The 17,310-nt window shown below is 40.5% G+C and overlaps 1 protein-coding gene across 2 annotated transcripts in view; it reads left to right on the top strand.

Annotated features, from left to right (window-relative positions):
* Positions 1 to 17,310, top strand: part of FAM19A1 (family with sequence similarity 19 (chemokine (C-C motif)-like), member A1) — a 530,041-nt gene that overhangs the window by 228,082 nt on the left and 284,649 nt on the right. The window lies entirely within an intron of this gene.

Raw genomic sequence — 17,310 nt, 5'->3', positions numbered from 1 at the left:
GAAAGAGACGCGGTGGCACCTTTCCTCCGCCTATGTGGAGTCTTATTCAAAGATCTGAGGTTAAGTGAAGGTCAACGAAGGGCAAGGATTGGGAGAAAGAAAAAGGAAAAAGGGCCAGTGAGGGGGTAAAAGTAAAAGGATTGCCCCAGAAGAGTACATTTTACCCCAGGCAGTTTCCCACTCATTTCTCCTGTTCTAAACCCATGTCCCCTATACTTCCAGCCCCCTCCAAATATGGCAACTCACTCAACTTTTGATAAGCCAGTAGATTAATATTCATTAAATTCAAGAAATATTGGCTACCTTTTTGATAATCCTCACCTGAGAATATTTATTTATTTATTTATTATTTTTGTTTTTAGAGAGAGAGTGGAAAGGAAGGAGGAAAGGGGAGAGAGAGAGACATCAATTGGTTGCTAACTACTGAGCCACACCAGCCAGGGCTTGGCTATTAACTTTAGGATTTCTGAACCAAATAGTCTTAGAACATTTTGTGTTATAGATTTGGAGTCATACTAAATGTTTCCTCACTTGTTTTCTTCATTGGCAACCAAGCACATGAATAAGATTTTCACTTGCTCTTTCTTATCTCTTTCAGGGTTCAAAAACAACAGTTCTACTTCTATATAATAAACGTGTATACTAAATCCTTATATGCTAACTTAAAAAATGTAAATTCTTGCTCAAATATCTTGTTCTAAAACATAGAAGACATACCTGCTGCTCTACAGTCTACCCTTCTCCCTGATTTGTGACTGAGGTAGAGGGAGATACCCCACAGTATCTAAGTAGAGGCACAAACACCATAGTGTGTGTGTGTGTGTGTGTGTGTGTGTGTGTGCGTGTGTGTGTGTTAATGATGCAAAAAAACTTCTCTAACATAGAAAATGTAGAATCTTAGACTGGAACTACAATATGGCTAAAGTAATCGTATCACAGGTAGTTGAGTTTTGGTTTTTACATTGTTAATTATACTTCTTGGTGGGTGGGGAAGTACTAATAAAATGTGATCCGTGTCCTGTGAGCAGCTTGAATGTGTATTCTTTCAGGTCAGATGTTTCAGATTCTAACTCCTCCACTTACTCTGTATTTTAATCCCCTTGAGCCTCAGCGTCCTCCTCTATGTAATGGAGATATTTATAGTGCCTGCCTCGACCACTGAACATGAAGATGTCTGTACAGTCCTTGGAAAAGCGTGGGAGATGTAGTCCTGGCCTAGCCGTAACTGTTTAAGAATCATTCACTCACTATGTCCTGAGTGTGTGCCATTTCTAATCACAAGTATCTCACCACATTGTGTATTTTTTCTCAAAGACAGTAAGGGTTTGTTCACATTCTTATTTATTTAAATATATGTGTTTGTATATTTACACAGAAATGTAGAAAGTGGAGGGCTAAATTCTTTCCAACAAGCCCACAGATACCAATTTTATTTTTAATCTTCACCAGAGGGTATGTATTTTTTATTGATCTTTATTTACAGAGAGGAAGGGAGTGGAGAGAGAGAGAGAGAGAGAGAGAGAGAGAGAGGTGGATGTGAGAGAGATACATTGATTGGTTGCCTTTGGAACCCTCCCCAACTGGGGATCGAACCCACAACCCAGATTTGTGCCCTGAGTTGGAATCGAATCATACAACCTTTTTGTGTATGGGACGACGCTCCAACCGAGCCACCTGGCCAGGGCTCAGATACCAATTTTTTGTGCACATATATCTTATCTGGCATTTTATAAATATTTTAAATGCCCATAAAATTGCAAAATTCTAGAATGAACATTCATGACCAATACCTAGCTTGCACAATTAACATTTTATTATACAATCCATCCATCCCTTAATCCATTTTATTTTTGCTAACAGCTTTATTGAGATGTAATGTACACACCATAAAATCCACTTGTTTTAAGTGTACAATTTAGTGGTTGTTAGTCAATTCACAGAGTGTGCCACCATCACCCCTCTCCAACTTTAGAACATTATTATCATGATCACCAAAGGGTTCCTGGGACTCTCTGAAGTCCTCTCTCTTCTCACGCTCAGCTCAGGCAACGATACTCTATGCTCTGCCACTCTGCGTTTGAAAGGCTGCACGTCTTACCCAATATAACAAGGGTTTAGGGGGTGCTCTATGCTTCAACTCCCAGGATGACAAAACAGGTTACATGGCACAGAAAAATCTCCCTGGAATTTTTTTTATCATTATACTCACTCTAATTCCTTATGCCTAGAGCATGAAATCATTCCCATTTTTCTGATGAGAAACACACAGGGCAGAAAAGAGGCGGAGGAAAGGCTGAGAGGGGCTGGAAAGCCCGGGTAGTGGTGGAGTCGAGCAGCAGGCCCTGGCTGCTGACTGCTTGGCTCCCTGCTCCGAGCCAGGCTGGCCTCACTGAGGAGCGCCATCCCTCTGCACACCAGCGCCAGGTGCGGGATATACACAGATTAACCGGCAGCGGAGGCTTCTGAGGTTGCCTGCCGGTGGTGATTGCTTACACACATTCCTGACTACGGCATCGGAGGGAAATCAAAGAACAGCAGTGGCAAGTGTTTGTTAATCGCATTTGGAATTGGCCTGGGACAGGAGGGAGCTAGATGCACACTCGGTAGGGATGAGGGAAGTTGAAAGACGTCTCCGTCTCCGAGGGAAGCTCCTTCCAGGGAGGTTTCCAAGCAGACTGGTTTAGGTTTCTCCCCATTAAAATTCCCTGAGGGCGCATGGGAAGGAGGAATGGAGAAGCGCACATGCTGTGACCTTCTCTTTTGGAGATAAAACTGTCAGTGCTAACTCAAAGGAGAGCAGGCAGGGTCCAGCCACTCTGGTGTGATTAAAGTACAAAAAAGCACCAGTCCTTCCAACAAGCTGTGAAGCCATAGTTACCATTTTTTTTTTTACTTCCAAAATGATTGGCTCCTGACTCATTCACTGTTCTGGGTTCTCTCTTTAGGACTTCACTCGGCCAGCCATAGCTCTGCACGGCTTCCCCAGATGGAATCATCCTTGACTACATTTTTCACTGACAGTTAGCTTCTCCCACATTTTATTTTCATCCTTAGAACTCCCCTCCACACACACACACACCAACCCTCTCTCCCCCAATCCCCACCAAGAAAAACAGCATAATTGTTATTAGCAATAAATGCACTTGGATTTCCTCTGACCACCAGTATTCAGTCCCTGAAAATCACATGCTTAAAGGGAAAGCAGCAGAGCAGGTCATGTTTATTGCAAGTAATGTAGATTTTGTGTCTATTTGGTGCAACTTGCTTCGAATTCCCAGTGTAGTGTCCATGCCCAGTAAACACACTGGAATGAATGGATGAGGAGTACAGATGAAGATTCAGTTGTCTTGGATAAACATTTGAATCTTTCCTGACTCTCTATCCCACCTTGTGTGTGCACATATGTACAGTACATGCTTGTGTGTGTGTGTGTGCATGCACACACACACACACACACACACCCTGGATTTTTGAAGGTCTCACTCTTTGGGGCCAATATGCATTTTCATCATATCAGTTCAAGGTGAAGATTATTTACTCCTTCTGTAAGAGTCTTAAGTATTTTATTGCCGACAATAAGGCAACTTTGTAGAGAGACTTTGAGTTCAGCTAGTTAGGTAGAAATCTTATTTTATTTAAATCAAGCTAAGTGAAGCATTTTGAGTCAATCACCTTTCCCTCCTATATCCCAGCACATTAGTCACGAAAAGCATTTGGGAGATCATATCTCAATGAACCGGGTCTGCATGAGTAATTGCTTTGTCTCTATTATATTGACAGCAACTACGGGTATGTTGATAGCAGCTCGGACACCTGCCAGCTTTCAAATCCTAGGCATGTTATTTAATTTTTTTTGATCCCCAACTGTCTTGTCTGTAAATCACAAGAAAAAGGTGGTACTGTGAGGATGAAATATTACTTATAGGTTAGTTCTTAGCTAAAATAAATAGCAACTGCTACAAACGGAGAACTTTGATGTCTGTCCAACATCTATTTCCATTTTCCCCAGAGATTCTGGGGGTCATTATGATCTGGTTGTTGCTGCCCCTATAGGCCTCCCCTATGCTTTGGCATGACTGGCCAATCAAGCTTCCTGTGACCCATAGTAGCCCTGGGAGGCTCAGACCTGGGAATTCTCTCTTAGCTGCACTGCACGCTGCGAGAGTATAAACGTGGAGATTTCAGGAACCACCGCACACACTGAAAATTCTTGAGAGTCAAGAAAAAGCTGGGCAAAGTAGAAGTGAGATATGGCCAGAACTGGAGTTCTTATCACGTGGGTTGGGTATCTTACAGCCATTCTTTCTTTTTGTCTTTTTTTTTAATTTCAGAAAGGAAGAGAGAGGGAGAGAGGGAGAGGGAAACATCAATGATGAGAGAGAATCATTGACTGGCTGCCTCTTGCATGCCCCCTATTGTGGATCGAATCCTCAACCCGGGCATGTGCCCTTGACAGGAATTGAACCTGGGACCTTTCAGTCCACAGGCCGACACTCTATCCATTGAGCCAAACCGGCTAGGGCTCTCACAGCCATTTCTAAAACTAGAACCACCGCAGGACTTTTCCAATAAGACAACTATGAATTTCCCTTATTTGTTTAAGTTGGCTTGAATTGGGTGTTCGGCATCTGCAATTGGAAGGCTGATTAACGTACAGCTCTAGTTATTAATAGTAAAACCAGCACAACACAGCCGCCTTTCCAACCATCCTTTTGTACAAGGTCGGTGCTCCCTGAAGCCCGAATGCCTGAAAGCTCAGCCTGAAGCAGATCTGGGGGGAGGGGGGTCATTGTACAAGAAGGTGGGAGTTAGGGAGCTGCTTGATGAGGCACACCTCTAATTCCTCAGGGCATGTGGGATAATATTCTAAGATTCCTATTTAAAAAATATGACAAGGTTGTTTTGGTTATAGGTTAATTTCAATAATTTATAGTTTTAAAAACATATTTCCACAAATTAGTTCATTCAGAATGAAATTATAAATTACTATCATTACTGGAATTAGAAAATAGATTTCTTACCAAAATCAAAGTACTGGGTAAAGACCAATTAAACTAGCTCCCTTTCATTATTGGCTGATGTGCTCTGTGACAGGGTTATAGCAACAACAAGATGGGCCAAAAGGAGATGTTAATGGACTCAACCTACTGACATTCACTCACCGAGTGCATGATGGGGAGAATGACAGAATGCAGTTGCAGATGCATCTCTATTGCACCAAGTATTTCAGTTGCAGTCTGTCATATGCAGAATGAGTTAAAATTATTCACAAGAAAATATACATCTTAAAGTGGATTTTAATTATTTCTGAAACTAAGTGAGCATTAGACTATCCCTGTCTGGTCACATAATATGGTTTCATGGAAGAAGGCGATCATGTCATCATTTAACCTGCTTCCTTGGACCTCCTAGAAGAGTTATGTTGAGAATGTAGCATCTTCTCATGAGGTCATGATCATGGAACCCTTTGCAGACGATTGTTAATAGCACCTCAATAGGAGCTCATAAAACATGTGCTGAATTTAATGTAACCTCAACAGAAGTCTCAGAGATGAATTTGCTGCTCTAACCAAAGTTAGAGTGTGTTCACTAGACAGTAAATCACTGAATAATATCACAGGGGATATGTTAGCATTGTAAGACAGGATACATAACATAGACTATTGATCCTTGGGTGCCTAGTAGACCCCCAGTTGGTTTGTTTGGAATGTTATCTACACATCAGATGCACATGGATAACTAGGCATGTATATATGAATTCATGTGGTCATGAATAAGACCCATGACATTCTGGGGAATGACATTTTAGAGGCAAACTATCTCATAAAAATAAACAAATAATTGTCATGTGTTTATCCTATCTACACATGTTTTTGGCTTTAAAATTTTGCTTTGCTGGTTTTTTTCAATCATAAATATATTCCTTACTCATTGTAAGAATAAAAGTATAGCCAAATATATTAATAATGTATTAATCAGGATCCAGTTCGAAAAGAGAAATTACACAGTAATTGGAACAGGCATGAAGTTCATAATATAAACATTTATGAACTTCAATGGTAGATTGGTGTGTCAAGGTGTTAATGGCAAACAGCACCAGATGTAACTGGGGAAGTTAGACCTCGGTCCTTGAATTTTCCAGTATGCTATTAGAACACGAGACAATTCCTAACAGATACATTTTATAACTAAGGTGCTTAAGTTTCTATTTCTCAGTTAGTTGTGCTGAATTTCAAATTTATAGTAAAACAAATAATATTATTTATTCCCTAATGTTTGATAAGAAGATATATTTCCAATCTTCAACTCTTCCCCCAGGAGAAGCATCTAAATTCCATGTGCATTGCACTCCTCTCCCCAGCCCCAAATAACAACAGTAACCAAGAAGACCACATTACTTGTACTTGAAAATTGGCCCAGGCCTTAGTTCTCAAGTTGCACATAGAGGAGTTCAAGTAGTGTTTAGTGTAACTTCTAATCTCTCAGAGACTAGTTAGCAGGTTTAGTCAGGGCGAAGGAACCAGTCCATCCCCTTCCTTTGTGCCACTAAGAGCAACTGGCCCAGGGATCAACTGAATCCCAATGGCTCAGCACCATTCGCAGCCCCATGTCCAATGACACCTCATTGGCACTTTCCTAAATAGAAGTAGATGGTTTCATGGGGATGAACTTGTCTTTTAAATATATGATAGCACCTCACAAATAAATGGTGCTTTAACACTGAAAGGCTTCCGTATGCATTCTGAACGCTGATGCTCACAGCAGCTCTTTTGTAAAATGGGTGATTTTACCAATGAAGCAACAGAGTGTTACAGAGATGAAGTGATTGCCCAGATCTGCATCTGAGCTGGGATTAGAATGTCTCGTCTTTTGACTGCCAGCTCAGCGCTCTCTCTGCTATGCTTTTACAAATGATGAAGGCAATGGAGTGCTCATGTATATGTTATGCCAAAGGATCTTGAAATACTCCTATTGTCTCTTCAATTATCCCACCCCACTTTATGGTGCCCCCTCATGAGACAGATGAACAGGCAAAGTTGCTTAAGAACATGGTAGCAAAACAGCAAGGCAGGACTCTTACTAATTAGGGTCCCAGGGATTCCCCCTCTCTCTTAAATGCCAACACAAGTCTCAGGCTATTTCCACTGGTCCACTTTGTGAGAGCCGAGAAACAGAAGAGAAAGCCAGACACGTCTGATTCAGAACATCACAGGGCCCTTTGGTTTCACTCCAGCCGCACACACTGTCTCTGTACATGACCTTTGACTACAGAGCAGCTCTGCCCTCTGGCCAGCAAGGTCCACTCTGTGACCTAGACATGTATGTCCTAGAATCTGAGCCACCAGTGTTTAGCCCTGTCCTGAGGAAAGGAGCAAGGAACACTGAGCCCAGGGGAGGGCAAGTCTTGGCTGTATCCTTTAGCCTCCACGTGCTTTCTGAAGCTGCTGTGCATCTTCACAAAGCTTTTCCCAGACTCGCAAACAGTCTCATACTAAGTGTACCGCCAAGAGAAAAAGGGGACATGTTTCTGTTTCTTAGTCTAGGCTTTGTTGCAGAGACAGAAAGCAACTGAGCCAGGAACACAGAACTGTAAGAGGCATTAAATACCTGAGCTTTGGCTACACCTGCCTCTGCCAAAGAAAGCTCTGAGGCTCTGAAATCAGCTCTGGTGTGGAGTCTCATGCCTTCCTCTGATTGAGAGGGGGAAAGGTCTCCACAGCTATACACCATCACAGAACAGTTGTCGCTTGTCTGAGTATGAAATTTTATGTCTTCACGATGATTAGGTCAGTTATCAGCTGTAAGGAAAAAGTTGGGGTTGTGAAATAAGTATGTGTATTCTTCATAAAATTGCCAATTTCATATAAAAAGTTTTGATACTTAATCCTACTAGAAAGAGCACAAAATAAGGACAAAGAATAGAGCAGCTGCTTGGTGATCTTTGGTGTTATTTTTCTGCATACCCTGATATGGTACAATTATATTCTGGCGATGTGTTTGGACAAATTATATGATTTCCATGTGATTTTGTTTTGGAAGCTCTCTGGACAATACAAGCTAGGGGAAGAAACTATGCTGCACAGTCCATCTCTTCATGACTTTTAAGAAAACTGTTTAAACCCTGGCAAGTAGCTCAGTTGGTTAGAGCGTTATCCCAATGGGCCAAGGATGTGGGCTCGATCCCAAGTCAGGACACGTACCATGTACAAGAATCAACCCAATGAATGCATAAATAGGTGGATCAACAAATAGATGTTTTTTTCTCTCTCACTCTCTGTCCTCTCTCTCCAAAGTTAATAAATTAAAAAAAAATTTCCAGCTTAAAAGTGAATTAGTGCAAAGAGAGATAGTACTTTAGGGTGAAACAAAGAACACAACCCTAAACTCCAAATGAATGTGCTTTCCATGGGTGTGCTTTTCCCGTCATTACTGGGTGTGATAGTGTCGTATATTAACTTCCTGTGAACTGGTTGTTGTACTTCTTTAAGACTCCTTTTAGAAGAGCAATGGCTAGGTGAATGCATAGAGGAAAAAGTGTGGTAAGCACACGGACATCAGACCCAAAGCAGTGCTTGATTCGATGGTTTTATTTTCTCCTCCCCACTAGAATGCCAAGCCCAAAAAGTCCAATTGATTTTGGAGCCAAAGTGAAAAGCAAGACTAACAGAATGCATGGAGTGTGAAAAAGACATTTAAAAATTGGTAATGGAAACTTCTGCAGCTTTGCAAATGTTCTGAGTAGTGTTCCATAAACATTTGGGTCCAGAAAGTTTGTTTTGTCATGTCAATTTGTTTTTATCCTGTTGGGGCCTGGGTTTTGGCCTGACTACCCCTTGCTCAGTCTGAATGTGCAATAATACAGCTGAGGACCAGACTCATAGATTGGCCAACTGGAGACACTTTCCAGGGTAGCAGGTGGGAGCTAGTAGGGGCTTCCCTTGGCATAAATGGGCTGAGGGGAATCTCCTGTAAAGGTTTAGTTCCTGCTCCAGCACCACCCTAAGTCCTCCAGAACTTGATGGACAAATAAGAAGGATTTCCAATAAACCCCTCCCTTGCACACAAATGAGAGCTTGTCAAGTTCATTGTTTATATTTTTCTTAGACACTTCTTTCCACAATTTGTTTATGTTGAAAATTCTTCTTTTCTTAAACATTAAAAGTAGTGATATGTAAAGCAACCACCCTAAGCTGCTACGTGTTCTAAATTAGTGGAGCCTAAATTAATGAGGTTTTACTGTACATTAAATATGGTATTTCTCTAGTACTTGATTGATTTTCATTTCTAGTTGTTTAATCATAGTTAGAATCTGTAATATTACCTAGTTTAATTGCCATGTTGAAAACTGTTCTGAAAGTTGAAGTGATTTGCCTAACATCACAAATGTAGTTATAGAACTGAAAATGTGCTTTCCTTTTTCCTATTTCAATGTTATTGGTGAGAATTGAGTGCAGGCATATATTGTTATATAAACTGAAATTCTGATGTAGGCTACATAAAATATCTCTTGATGTGTGTGTTGTGTGTAACACAGCATATGGTGACTCTTAAGTAACCATGTGTGTAATGGGAGAAATGTGATGAAACAACCCCATTTCTGTCTCCTATTTCCTGGGAAGCATTTTAAGTTGATATTTCTTCTGCAGAACGGCACAGGTTTTATGCTGGAATTTTACATGAAATGGAGGGCTTTCAAAGTACTTACCTAAAGGACTAAAGTCAGCATAGTTTTTAAGTTTTTCCTTTGAAATAATTATAGATTCACAGGAAGTTGTAATAAAAATATACAAGGATGCCCCATGCTCCCTTCACCCAACCTCTCCCTGTGTTAACCTTGTACATGTTTGTAGTACAGTATCAATACCAGGAAATCAACATAGTACGATTCACAGAACTGTGTGTGAGTGTAGGCCAATGCAACTTCATCATGTGTAACTTCACTCCTGCTCCCATCCCCAGCCCTCACACTGCTAACTGTGCTCTACTCTATAATTATGGCATTCCACAAATTTAAGTGAAATCATACAGTATTTAACTTTTTGAGATTGACTTTTTCCACTCAGCATAATTTCCTCAAGGCTTGTCCAGGGTGCTGTTTATATCACTAGTTCACACCTTTATATTGTTGAGTAAATATTTAATGGTATGGATATACCACATGTGTTTAACCATTGACCTATTAAGAAACATTTTGGTAGTTTCCAGTTATTGGTTATTATGAATAATGATGAGATGCACATTCTGAAGAAATAGCTTTTTATTTCTCTGGGAAAAATACCCAAGTGTGCAATTTCTAAGTCCATTTTTTTAGTTTTTAAAGAAACAGCCAAGCTATTTTCCAAGTGGCTGTACCAATTAACATTCCCAAAAGATGTATGAGTGATACAATTTCTCCAAATCCTCACTAGCATTTTTATCTGATCACTATTGTTTATTTTAGCCATTATAATAGGTGTCTAGTTATATCTTGTTATGGTTTAAATTTGCGTTTCCCTAATGACTCATAATGTTGGACATCTTTTCAGTTGCTTATTTTGCCATCAATATATCCCTCGTAGTTGCTGTTGATCTGTTTGTGTTGGGCTCAGCCCTCAGGTTTGTTAACTATGATTCTTGACTCTGACCAGGTCAAGCCAACTATTTAGTATTCAGGTGCTGACAGAACAAAACAAAGATAAAGCCATACCAAACCAAAAAGAACAGAGAAGGAAAAAAAGAATAAAACAAAAATCAAAAATGTGCAAAAATACAACACCAACAATAATAAAACAACAGCCTCAATAAAAAGATTAAAAATCAAACAAAGAAAAACCAGACTTGAAAAAAGAATACTAGAAGACTTGAGACCAGAAGAATTAAGAGAGAAAAGAAAAAGAAAACTAAAATTAATAAATAAAAGAGAATATGAAAGCAAAGGAGGAAGAGACCAGAAAAAGGGTAAGTATAAAAAATATAAGACAGAATATAACAAATGAAATAATAATAAGTTGAAAAAGTAAAAATTGTAAATAAAATAAAATATAGAAAAGGAAAAGAAAAATGAGGAGAGAAAACAAGGAAAATTGAATTAAAAATAAGAATTAACAAAAAGTAAAGAGAATGAGCAAGAAAAAAATTAGACTACAATAAGCAATAGCATTTAGAGAATATGGAGGAAAAAGAGAGAAGTGAGGGACAGAATGTTCAAACCCAACAAAAACAAAACAAACAAACAAAAAAAGACCTGGCCAGCTGGTGTGCTCAGGGTCATAGCTGGACTCCCAGTCAGGGAACATGTCTGGGTTTCAGGTTGATCTCCATTCCAGGACTTGCAGGCAGAGCTAAATTTCCATGATTCTCTTCCATCATTGATGTTTCTATCTCTCCCTTCCCTTCCTTGCTCTGAAGTCAATAAAAACATATTTAAAAAACAAACAAACAAACAAACATCCCCTTTGGGTCTGCTATTTTTGAAGCTTGTTGGATTTTGCTTCTATGCTGTTGTATCTGGTCCCTTGGGGTGTGGGTCTCTGGCTGTTCTCTGGTGCAGACCGATGGGAGTTGCTGTCTGTGCTTGGCCCTGGCTGAAGTCCTGCAGGGTGGATCCCCAAGTAGTCTGGAGGCATGGCCTTTCTAGCCCCGAGGCTGTGTCTGCTTCAGGGCTCACCTCTTGAATTTACTTGCTCTGGGCTGCTTTCCCTTCCCCCTGGACTGGGCTGTATGGGGCATCTGGTCCCAGTCAGGGTGGTTTCAACAGATTTGCCTTCAGGGTGGCACCTGTAGCCTGTAGGAAGGGCGCACAGGCACTTCCTCTCCTTCCAGTGCCTCAGCTTGTCTGGGTCACTGGTACCCCCTATGGCCACCTCTACTCGGTGTCTTCTCCTGTCTTCTTTCCATGATCCCCTCTTGCAGTATTTGCTATCAGTTTTTCTTTCAGCTGGTTTTTCAGGTGGAATGTTCTGCAGAATAGCCACAGTCCAGTCCAGTGTTGGGAGCAAGCAGACAGAACTTCCTTAGAGTGTAGCCATCTTAACCGCCCCCCGCCCCGCCCGAACAGACTCAATTTTTTAACATTATTCTTTGTCATGCAATAGTCACAAACAGAGCATCTAATGTATTTTTGTTCTTTTTTATTCCATTTGTATTTAACAGAACTTCTGGAGCTTTGTTGATTTTTAACAAAGTTCATGTAGCTAAGGATGCCTTTCCTTATCTAATTGCTTGTAAGAGTCTTGATAGGCTATTTTCTCGGACATTACCCTGCAGTAATGATTTCTTTGTGATTTACATGTTACCCTCAATTTACATATATTTCTAATGTGCTACTTTCCATTTCATGGAGGATTGCCTAGATGTTGCATATTAAAGCAAAGTGAACAAAAGGGTCACGTAGTGCTATACATTGCTTGGAAGGAAATTGGTAGGGGATTGTTGTTAACCATAGTTCTACTTTCTTTCACAAACATTTAATATTTGGTCACTGTTGGCAAATAGAAAATCTCGGGGATACAGCACCATCAGAAGATAAATTGCTTTGCTTCTGCATCTGATTACTTGCTGAATGACCATGAGCAGCTTCCCAGTCTCACCCTGCCATCTTGTGAGTGCAGAACTCAGAGAAAACAAATGCTTTGCTCTTGAGGGTTAGGCTCTATTGCTTTTTGTTTGTTTTTTGTGTGAATTGTATGGGCTGGTCTTTTTAGAAGCAAGAGTAAATACGTGGGTGGTTTATAAAAACCCACAGCGGGCCCATTTAGGGCAGGTGGCAAGATAGAGGCATGGATTAAAACTAGCATGACACAGAATTGTCTACATAATAGAAGCTCTCTGAGAACAGGGGTCTGTGTGTTTCATTGCTCTATCTCCAGAGACAACAACTGTGTCTGGTACTCTCCTCTTCTGCCGTGGTTTCTGTTCCCATACCTTGCTGTGGAGTTTATAAGATAATGAAATTGGCCAGGTGTGCCTTGGAACCTCACACTCCATCCTAAGGCAATGCTCCTGATCCCCAGGCAGCTCTTGCCTCCAAAGTAGTCCCGACCTTCTTGAGGAAATGAAATTGAACCAAGAAAAAGAGTCTTGGATACCCTTGGCCACTGTTTTCCCACCCTTGCTATCAATGCTCTTTTTGTAGAATAAGTTATAGCTCTGACCTCACTGATCTGTTGTCAATATGAAATTCGACTCCACAGTGAAAGAATTCCCAAATGACAGAGCACTATCTCTGATGTAAGGAGGATTGTCACTGCTGCATAACAATGAAGTGGTGCCACAGCTTTGTTTCTGCTCAGATTGGCTGGGAACTTAGCTATAATGCCAGAAATCAAAACTTTGAAAATGAGCAAAATTTTGTTTATCCCATATGTAAAATGGAGTAAGTTTAGGTAACGGAGGATTCAGAAGCATGGTAAATGAAATTAAGCTGCTGGGGTTCACCTACTGGCACTGATATTACTGAGATTTCTGTTTTCTCAGTTTCTTCGCCAGTTATGTGCCATATGATAATGACTCTTACCTCATGGTGTAAGAATCCAATGAAATTACATAAAATGATTATAAAAATGCTTGCTATATAATGAATATAAGTTGTTATATTACCATTATTAAAACCTCCAATTACCTACTTACCTTACCTTATCTCTCCTTCCTTTCTTACCCTTTCCTGGACTTTGAAAGATGGGAGTGATTCAAAGCAAATAAAATTTTGTTGTGTATCTTTCTGAAGAAAGTCCCCTTGGAATACCCGCTCAGATTCTAAGTCTCTTTCTTTCATGTGTATTCTGAGAAGAAGCTTCAGAATACACATAAAGCTCTTTATGCTAGGAATGCTCTAATTTCTTCATAGGCTTTAAGGACAAAAAGACATGTTCACGAGTGACTGTTTTTTCTTGTCTCAGAATGTCACTAGAGCAGTCGTGGGCAAACTATGGCCCGTGGGCAGATCTGGCCCATTTGAAATGAATAAAACTAAAAAAAAAAAAGACCGTACCCTTTTATGTAATGATGTTTACTTTGAATTTATATTAGTTCACACAAACACTCCATCCATGCTTTTGTTCCGGCCCTCTGGTCCAGTTTAAGAACCCATTGTGGCCCTCGAGTCAAAAAGTTTGCCCACCCCTGGACTAGAGCTTTCACCTTTCCTAGATCCAGATTCCTGAGATCCGGGTGACCTCCTCAGATGGAATACACTTAGAACCTTGTTGATTGGTAAGAATCCAATGAAATTACATAAAATGATTATTAAAATGCTTGTCATATAATAAATATAAGTTGTTATATTACCATTATTAAAAGCTCCAATTACCCTACTTACCTCTTACCTTTATCTCTCCTTCCTTTCTTACCCTTCCCTGGATTTTGAAAGATGGGAGTGATTCAAAGCAAATAAAATTTTGTTGTGTATCTTCCTGAAGAAAGTCCCCTTGGAATATCCGCTCAGATTCTAAATCTCTTTCTTTCATGTGTATTCTGAGAAGGAGCTTCACTCTCTTTACATTAGGAATGCTCTAATTTCTTCGTAGGCTTTAAGGACAAAAACAAAAACAAAAAAGACATGTTCAAGAATGATTATTTTTTCTTGTCTCAGAATGTCACCAGAGCTATCACCTTTCCTAGATCCAGATTCCCGAGATCCGGGTGACCTCCTCAGATGGAATGCACTTAGAACCTTGTTGATTTCACGACAATCTTTGCCTGAAGCCACCTGAAGTTGCTCTTGCTACAGATTCTGGTGGGCACCTTGGGTTCTGAGCTCTGCAGTGTTTTACACTAAGCCATAATCATCTGATCTGATCATTTTTTCTCTTCATTGGTGTGTGGGGGAAAGAATATCTGTCCTTATTCAGAAATGCAGTGTAACTTTGGGGAAATGACTAATTCTCAGGCTGTGGTTTATATTCTTTATAAACTGAAGATAATTTGAATATCAAACCACTATTGGCTAAAGGGCAGAATTAAGGATGACCCTTATCAGGAATACTTGGTTGCAAAACTACTAGGGAGAAAATCTAAGTCTAATTCTAGGATCCCTTTAGGACCTGCATAAAAAACTAGGGTGAATGTGAGCCTTTAGAACATAACTGATTTTTAATGCATGAAAAACTAAGAGAAGAACTAAAATTATTGTAAAATATTAAAATATTTATTACAATAATTTCTAATAATTTATGCAGTGACAATATCACATACTAGTAAAGATTTCTTTGTAACATCTGAGGTTGGGCTGTTTTATAAATCTAAGAATTTCCAGTTTGGTTAATACCAAACCCTAAAACGACCCAATCATTGAAAACACTGTTTATCATGACATGATTGAGATAATTAGTGGGAGAAGATTTCAATTTGCCTGAGGCTTGATGTTTCTATAAATACAATTAAATTATTGAGAAAAGATTAAGGATACGATCATTCTCTTGGAAAGAAAAAGTTTATCACATGACTGAATCCAGACATCAGAGTAAACATCTTCCTGAAGTTGGCATGCCATCGGAAGATACCCCACACACAACCACCTGCCTTAAAAACCCAGCTCAAACTGGCTAAGTGCCACAAGAAATGTAGTAACGCACCTACTAAACTAAAGTAATCCAGAAACAATGCAGATGCAGGAGCTCCATGACCTTGTCAGGACTTGATCTCTCCCAGGCCCCACGTAGGGAGCGGGAAGAGTCCCACAGAACTGACTCCCAAGTAGGGAAGGGGAAAAGGGTCTCACTGAGTTCTTTTTCCCCCATGGCTTATAAAGGCTACAGTTCCTGTGTCCTGATATCCCCTCTGATTTGCTACTATCCCCCTTTTTATTTGGTCTCTATAGCAACTCCTGAACTCACAGGTCAAACAACAGGCGGGACATGTGATGCCCTCCTCCCTCATTGTTCTTTTCTTTCTGGGCTTCCTTCCTTCTTCTTTATTTTGTAAATATAGACCTTTCAGTCTACTTCTAGCTCCCCTGTCTTATGTAAATGCAATTGTTACTGCTCCCTGCACCTGGCTTCCTTGTGTTATGGAGATGTACCTTCTCCCAATCTGTAGTCAGGTCAGCATGTGGCCCCTTTCGTCCACATAATATATACGATTAAATTATTGAGAAAAGATTAAGGATGCAATCATTCTCTTGGAAAGAAAAAGTTTATTTAGCCCTATGTTTTTCCATGGACCCCAATTCCAATTCCAATAATTCCTTAAACCTGCCTATATCCCCCTAAAATTCCTGTTTCACTGTCTGTGGGTTTCACTATTGGGCAGAACCTTCCCACCAAGTCAGCAATTCTACTGGGAAGAATGAGACTGAGGCTCAGTTACCTGGTTTGGGGGGAATTACAGTTGCCAGGGCTTGATTTCCATGCCGTGTGTCCCCTGTATGAACACTGGAGTGCTTCCTCTGAGGTCATTGTGGCTCTGTCAATGGAAAGGGGAAATGGCTGCTCAGCAGAGAAATCTCCATGCTGTTCTCCACCACCCACCCTCCAAGGCGGGAGTTGACAGGCACAGGGTCGGAGGAGGTAGGACTACGAGCAAGAAGGGACCAGAAAGAAAAAGAAAGTTGAAAAGGGAAAGCCCTCCCAAGGTCCATGCACCCACTCAGAAATGAAGAAGCAGAAAGACAGCACTAGCCCACGCGGAGCCCTGCCTAGGAGATTTGCTGGGTATTTTGTGAGTATCTTCCAGGATGGACTTTGGTATGATGCATGGATGTGTCTTAATCACAGACCCTCCAAAGGCCACCTACCCGAATAACTTCAAACAGTGAAAAATAGCTCTCTAAGCATGTATTGTTCTTTCAGCTTTCTGTCTCCCAAATGCACATCAAAGCTATTTTATTAATGTTAAAGCACAAATTCATTTGGGGAAAAAGTATTTCCATGAATAACTATACACTTTCCTTACCTGTAGTCACCTTCCTGCCTCGTTGCCTAGTGTAATGATTCTAATCTAAACTTCTCCACCTGCTAACTGTATCCCTGGGCAAAACTGGCTCTCAGTTCGCTTATCTTTCCAACGTGGAGAACAATGATATACCTGCAGAGGCTTGCTGCCACAGGACCTGGCAGCGTGGAAGCACATGTTGTCTGTAATTGTTGTTGGAGCATTTTGGCTTCATTTGAAAATGATCTCGGAACTAATCAGACGTACTTGCTTGTAGTATTCCAAAAAGGTACAATTGGCCAGTGCACCAGGAGTTCCATTTTTAGTCCACCTGGGCCGCCCTGGTGCCTATTTTATCCCGAGGGCAACCCCACCTTACCTGTCCAGGCTTCCTAGAATAACCCACAGCACTGCCTTTTCTCTGAAGACTAATTCTGTTCCCAAAACATCCAGGGACTCAGC

Source organism: Myotis davidii, unplaced genomic scaffold (assembly GCF_000327345.1).
Source record: "Myotis davidii unplaced genomic scaffold, ASM32734v1 scaffold821, whole genome shotgun sequence".
Lineage (NCBI taxonomy): Eukaryota > Metazoa > Chordata > Mammalia > Chiroptera > Vespertilionidae > Myotis > Myotis davidii.
Note: the sequence above shows the minus strand (reverse complement) of the source record. Positions and strands in the feature narration are given on the sequence as shown.